Genomic DNA, 6000 nt, shown 5'->3' with positions numbered 1-6000 from the left:
AGCTGCCCTTTCCTCACAAAGAAATAAAAAAGCTTACAGCACCTGGTATTCCCAGGCGGTCTTCCATTCAAGTACTAACCAGGCCCGACCCTGCTTAGCTTCCGAGATCAGACGAGATCGGGCGTGTTCAGAGTAGTATGGCCATAAGCCTTTGACTCTGACACACATGGGCTCTATATCCATTTCACACAATTTACAACCTCAGAAAAAAAGTGATGCGCAACAGCCTCAGGGTCTTTTCACACGCCAAATCGGTGTCCTGTCAATAAAAGAAAAGAATGTTGATGTCATCGAGAGAAAAGTACTGCATCTGCCATCTGTCTTCTTCAAATTAACCACTGCATGAAATTCCATTCCAAAGCTGCAGAGGGCGCTTCAAGAAAAGGTGTGTGAGGGAAGCTCGCTCATGCTGGTCCCCAAAGACTCAAAGCGGCCCTTTCCTCACAATGAAACAAAAAAGCTTACAGCACCTGGTATTCCCAGGCGGCCTTCCATCCAAGTACTAACCAGGCCCGACCCTGCTAAGCTTCCGAGATCAGACGAGATCGGGCGTGTTCAGAGGGGTATGGCCGTAAGCCCTTGACTCTCACACACATGGGCTCTATATCCATTTCACACACTTTACAACCTCAAAAAAAATGTGATGTGCAACAGCCTCACGGTCTTTTTACACACCAAATAGTTGTCCTGTCAATACAAAGAAAAAAATGTTGATGTCATCTAGAGAAAAGTACTGCATCTGCAATCTGTCTACTTCAAATTACACACTGCATGACATTCCATTCCAAAGCTGTGGAGGGCGCTTCAAGAAAAGGTGTGTGAGGGAAGCTCGCTCATGCTGGTCCCCAAAGACTCAAAGCTGCCCTTTCCTCACAAAGAAATAAAAAAGCTTACAGCACCTGGTATTCCCAGGCGGTCTTCCATCCAAGTACTAACCAGGCCCGACCCTGCTAAGCTTCCGAGATCAGACGAGATCGGGCGTGTTCAGAGTGGTATGGCCGTAAGCCCTTGACTCTCACACACATGGGCTCTATATCCATTTCACTCACTTTACAACCTCAAAAAAAATGTGATGTGCAACAGCCTCACGGTCTTTTTACACACCAAATAGTTGTCCTGTCAATACAAAGAAAAAAATGTTAATGTCATCTAGAGAAAAGTACTGCATCTGCAATCTGTCTACTTCAAATTACACACTGCATGACATTCCATTCCAAAGCTGTGGAGGGCGCTTCAAGAAAAGGTGTGTGAGGGAAGCTCGCTCATGCTGGTCCCCAAACACTCAAAGCTGCCCTTTCCTCACAATGAAACAAAAAAGCTTACAGCACCTGGTATTCCCAGGCGGTCTCCCATCCAAGTACTAACCAGGCCCGACCCTGCTTAGCTTCCGAGATCAGACGAGATCGGGCGTGTTCAGAGTGGTATGGCCGTAAGCCCTTGACTCTGACACACATGGGCTCTATATCCATTTCACACACTTTACAACCTCAGAAAAAAAGTGATGCGCAAAAGCCTCAGGGTCTTTTCACACGCCAAATACATGTCCTGTCAATAAAAGAAAAGAATGTTGATGTCATCGAGAGAAAAGTACTGCATCTGCCATCTGTCTTCTTCAAATTAACCACTGCATGACATTCCATTCCAAAGCTGCGGAGGGCGCTTCAAGAAAAGGTGTGTGAGGGAAGCTCGCTCATGCTGGTCCCCAAAGACTCAAAGCGGCCCTTTCCTCACAAAGAAACAAAAAAGCTTACAGCATCTGGTATTCCCAGGCGGTCTTCCATCCAAGTACTAACCAGTCCCGACCCTGCTTAGCTTCCGAGATCAGACGAGATCGGGCGTGTTCAGAGTGGTATGGCCGTAAGCCCTTGACTCTGACACACATGGGCTCTATATCCATTTCACACACTTTACAACCTCAGAAAAAAAGTGATGCGCAAAAGCCTCAGGGTCTTTTCACACGCCAAATACGTGTCCTGTCAATAAAAGAAAAGAATGTTGATGTCGTCGAGACAAAAGTACTGCATCTGCCATCTGTCTTCTTCAAATTAACCACTGCATGAAATTCCATTCCAAAGCTGCAGAGGGCGCTTCAAGAAAAGGTGTGTGAGGGAAGCTCGCTCATGCTGGTCCCCAAAGACTCAAAGCGGCCCTTTCCTCACAATGAAACAAAAAAGCTTACAGCACCTGGTATTCCCAGGCGGCCTTCCATCCAAGTACTAACCAGGCCCGACCCTGCTAAGCTTCCGAGATCAGACGAGATCGGGCGTGTTCAGAGTGGTATGGCCGTAAGCCCTTGACTCTCACACACATGGGCTCTATATCCATTTCACTCACTTTACAACCTCAAAAAAAATGTGATGTGCAACAGCCTCACAGTCTTTTTACACACCAAATAGTTGTCCTGTCAATACAAAGAAAAGAATGTTGATGTCATCTAGAGAAAAGTACTGCATCTGCAATCTGTCTACTTCAAATTACACACTGCATGACATTCCATTCGAAAGCTGTGGAGGGCGCTTCAAGAAAAGGTGTGTGAGGGAAGCTCGCTCATGCTGGTCCCCAAACACTCAAAGCTGCCCTTTCCTCACAATGAAACAAAAAAGCTTACAGCACCTGGTATTCCCAGGCTGTCTCCCATCCAAGTACTAACCAGGCCCGACCCTGCTTAGCTTCCGAGATCAGACGAGATCGGGCGTGTTCAGAGTGGTATGGCCGTAAGCCCTTGACTCTCACACACATGGGCTCTATATCCATTTCACTCACTTTACAACCTCAGAAAATAAGTGACGTGCAACAGCCTCACGGTCTTTTCAAACGTCAAATAGGTGTCCTGTCAATACAAAGAAAAAAATGTTGATGTCATCTAGAGAAAAGTACTGCATCTGCAATCTGTCTACTTCAAATTACACACTGCATGACATTCCATTCGAAAGCCGTGGAGGGCGCTTCAAGAAAAGGTGTGTGAGGGAAGCTCGCTCATGCTGGTCCCCAAAGACTCAAAGCTGCCCTTTCCTCACAATGAAACAAAAAAGCTTACAGCACCTGGTATTCCCAGGCGGTCTCCCATCCAAGTACTAACCAGGCCCGACCCTGCTTGGCTTCCGAGATCAGAAGAGATCGGGCGTGTTCAGAGTGGTATGGCCGTAAGCCCTTGACTCTGACACACATGGGCTCTATATCCATTTCACACACTTTACAACCTCAGAAAAAAAGTGATGCGCAACAGCCTCAGGGTCTTTTCACACGCCAAATACGTGTCCTGTCAATAAAAGAAAAGAATGTTGATGTCATCGAGAGAAAAGTACTGCATCTGCCATCTGTCTTCTTCAAATTAACCACTGCATGACATTCCATTCGAAAGCTGCGGAGGGCGCTTCAAGAAAAGGTGTGTGAGGGAAGCTCGCTCATGCTGGTCCCCAAAGACTCAAAGCGGCCCTTTCCTCACAATGAAACAAAAAAGCTTACAGCATCTGGTATTCCCAGGCGGTCTTCCATCCAAGTACTAACCAGTCCCGACCCTGCTTAGCTTCCGAGATCAGACGAGATCGGGCGTGTTCAGAGTGGTATGGCCGTAAGCCCTTGACTCTGACACACATGGGCTCTATATCCATTTCACACACTTTACAACCTCAGAAAAAAAGTGATGCGCAAAAGCCTCAGGGTCTTTTCACACGCCAAATACGTGTCCTGTCAATAAAAGAAAAGAAAGTTGATGTCGTCGAGACAAAAGTACTGCATCTGCCATCTGTCTTCTTCAAATTAACCACTGCATGAAATTCCATTCCAAAGCTGCAGAGGGCGCTTCAAGAAAAGGTGTGTGAGGGAAGCTCGCTCATGCTGGTCCCCAAAGTCTCAAAGCGGCCCTTTCCTCACAATGAAACAAAAAAGCTTACAGCACCTGGTATTCCCAGGCGGTCTCCCATCCAAGTACTAACCAGGCCCGAACCTGCTTAGCTTCCGAGATCAGAAGAGATCGGGCGTGTTCAGAGTGGTATGGCCGTAAGCCCTTGACTCTTACACACCTGGGCTCTATATCCATTTCACTCACTTTACAACCTTAGAAAAAAAGTGACGTGCAACAGCCTCACGGTCTTTTCACACGCCAAATAGGTGTCCTGTCGATAAAAGAAAAGAATGTTGATGTCATCTAGAGAAAAGTACTGCATCTGCCATCTGTCTACTTCAAATTAAACGCTGCATGACATTCCATTTCAAAGCTGCAGAATGGCGCTTCAAGAAAAGGTGTGTGAAGGAAGCTCGCTCATGCTGGTCCCCAAACACTCAAAGCTGCCCTTTCCTCACAATGAAACCAAAAAGCTTACAGCAACTGGTATTTCCAGGCGGTCTCCCATCCAAGTACTATCCAGGCCCGACCCTGCTTAACTTCCGCGATCAGACGAGTTCAGAATGGTATGGCCGTAAGCCCTTGACTCTCACACACATGGGCTCTATATCCATTTCACTCAGTTTACAACCTCAAAAAAAATGTGATGTGCAACAGCCTCACGGTCTTTTTACACACCAAATAGTTGTCCTGTCAATACAAAGAAAAGAATGTTGATGTCATCTAGAGAAAAGTACTGCATCTGCAATCTGTCTACTTCAAATTACACACTGCATGACATTCCATTCGAAAGCTGTGGAGGGCGCTTCAAGAAAAGGTGTGTGAGGGAAGCTCGCTCATGCTGGTCCCCAAACACTCAAAGCTGCCCTTTCCTCACAAAGAAACAAAAAAGCTTACAGCACCTCGTATTCCCAGGCGGTCTTCCATCCAAGTACTAACCAGGCCCAACCCTGCTCAGCTTCCGAGATCAGACGAGATCGGGCGTGTTCAGAGTGGTATGGCCGTAAGCCCTTGACTGTGACACACATGGGCTCTATATCCATTTCACACACTTTACAACCTCAGAAAAAAAGTGATGCGCAACAGCCTCAGGGTTTTTTCACACGCCAAATAGGTGTCCTGTCAATACAACGAAAAGAATGTTAATGTCATCGAGAGAAAAGTACTGCATCTGCCATCTGTCTACTTCAAATTACACGCTGCATGACATTCAATTTCAAAGCTGCGAAAGGCGCTTCAAGAAAAGGTGTGTGAGGGAAGCTCGCTCATGCTGGTCCCCAAAGACTCAAAGCTGCCCTTTCCTCACAATGAAACAAAAAAGCTTACAGCACCTGGTATTCCCAGGCGGTCTCCCATCCAAGTACTAACCAGGCCCGACCCTGCTTAGCTTCCGAGATACGGCGTGTTCAGAGTGGTAAGGCCGTAAGTCCTTGACTCTGACATACATGGGCTCTATATCCATTTCACTCACTTTACAACCTCAGAAAAAACGTGATGCGCAACAGCCTCAGGGACTTTTCACACGCCAAATAGGTGTCCTGTCAATATAAAGAAAAGAATGTTGATGTCATCTAGAGAAAAGTACTGCATCTTCCATCTGTCTTCTTCAAATTACACGCTGCATGACATTCAATTTCAAAGCTGCGGAAAGGCGCTTCAAGAAGAAGTGCGTGAGGGAAGCTCGCTCATGCTGGTCCCCAAAGACTCAAAGCTGCCCTTTCCTCAAGCTGAAGTTAAAAGAATTGCAAATTAATCCTTCACAGGTACTTTTTCACAGAGATGGATGAAATAAAAATTGAATATATTCTAGTGTTATAAAAATACAATGAACTAAATTATTAACAATGAGTAAGAGGATTTTCAAAACAAAACAAACAGTGTCTTTCTTGGTTCTGAACTTTCATTTCACTGAAAATAAAAATCTTTTTTAGTTGGATAGTTTCACATAAAATACCCTCAAGTCATCCTTTACACCTCAATTGTAAGGAAAAAAAGTTTCCTCTACAAAAGATAACCCTTTTGTTTTTTAAAAATATACATCATATTTAATCCCTTTCAGAATCCTTAAGTTACCTTCTAAACCGGTATTCTTTAATTTACAACAACTAAAACTCAATATTTTACCTGTGGGCACACACACATTCATATGAAACACC

At 45.4% G+C, this 6000-nt stretch overlaps 11 non-coding genes and 1 pseudogene across 11 annotated transcripts; all 12 read right to left on the bottom strand.

Annotated features, from left to right (window-relative positions):
• Nucleotides 1-30: 30 nt before the first annotated feature.
• On the bottom strand, nucleotides 31-149 carry LOC147264890 (5S ribosomal RNA). The gene has a single exon (XR_015114219.1). It is a non-coding gene; the product is annotated as a 5S ribosomal RNA (ribosomal RNA).
• Nucleotides 150-458: 309 nt separating this feature from the next.
• Nucleotides 459-577, bottom strand: LOC147264889 (5S ribosomal RNA). The gene has a single exon (XR_015115059.1). It is a non-coding gene; the product is annotated as a 5S ribosomal RNA (ribosomal RNA).
• Nucleotides 578-887: 310 nt separating this feature from the next.
• Nucleotides 888-1006, bottom strand: LOC147264888 (5S ribosomal RNA). The gene has a single exon (XR_015113888.1). It is a non-coding gene; the product is annotated as a 5S ribosomal RNA (ribosomal RNA).
• Nucleotides 1007-1316: 310 nt separating this feature from the next.
• Nucleotides 1317-1435, bottom strand: LOC147264887 (5S ribosomal RNA). The gene has a single exon (XR_015113665.1). It is a non-coding gene; the product is annotated as a 5S ribosomal RNA (ribosomal RNA).
• Nucleotides 1436-1744: 309 nt separating this feature from the next.
• On the bottom strand, nucleotides 1745-1863 carry LOC147264886 (5S ribosomal RNA). Its single transcript, XR_015114284.1, has one exon. It is a non-coding gene; the product is annotated as a 5S ribosomal RNA (ribosomal RNA).
• A 309-nt stretch (nucleotides 1864-2172) lies between these two features.
• Nucleotides 2173-2291, bottom strand: LOC147264885 (5S ribosomal RNA). The gene has a single exon (XR_015114650.1). It is a non-coding gene; the product is annotated as a 5S ribosomal RNA (ribosomal RNA).
• A 310-nt stretch (nucleotides 2292-2601) lies between these two features.
• Nucleotides 2602-2720, bottom strand: LOC147264884 (5S ribosomal RNA). Its single transcript, XR_015113412.1, has one exon. It is a non-coding gene; the product is annotated as a 5S ribosomal RNA (ribosomal RNA).
• A 310-nt stretch (nucleotides 2721-3030) lies between these two features.
• LOC147264883 (5S ribosomal RNA) lies at nucleotides 3031-3149 on the bottom strand. The gene has a single exon (XR_015112906.1). It is a non-coding gene; the product is annotated as a 5S ribosomal RNA (ribosomal RNA).
• Nucleotides 3150-3458: 309 nt separating this feature from the next.
• On the bottom strand, nucleotides 3459-3577 carry LOC147264882 (5S ribosomal RNA). The gene has a single exon (XR_015114283.1). It is a non-coding gene; the product is annotated as a 5S ribosomal RNA (ribosomal RNA).
• A 309-nt stretch (nucleotides 3578-3886) lies between these two features.
• Nucleotides 3887-4005, bottom strand: LOC147264881 (5S ribosomal RNA). The gene has a single exon (XR_015113273.1). It is a non-coding gene; the product is annotated as a 5S ribosomal RNA (ribosomal RNA).
• A 729-nt stretch (nucleotides 4006-4734) lies between these two features.
• LOC147264880 (5S ribosomal RNA) lies at nucleotides 4735-4853 on the bottom strand. The gene has a single exon (XR_015115176.1). It is a non-coding gene; the product is annotated as a 5S ribosomal RNA (ribosomal RNA).
• A 310-nt stretch (nucleotides 4854-5163) lies between these two features.
• On the bottom strand, nucleotides 5164-5272 carry LOC147264879 (5S ribosomal RNA; annotated as a pseudogene).
• Between the last annotated feature and the right edge of the window lie 728 nt (nucleotides 5273-6000).

This window comes from Aulostomus chinensis, chromosome 4 (assembly GCF_037954235.1).
Source record: "Aulostomus chinensis isolate RoL2024-O1b breed Wild chromosome 4, RoL_Achi_v1.0, whole genome shotgun sequence".
Lineage (NCBI taxonomy): Eukaryota > Metazoa > Chordata > Actinopteri > Syngnathiformes > Aulostomidae > Aulostomus > Aulostomus chinensis.
The sequence above is the reverse complement of the archived record's forward strand: the minus strand, read 5'-3'. Positions and strand labels throughout refer to the sequence as shown.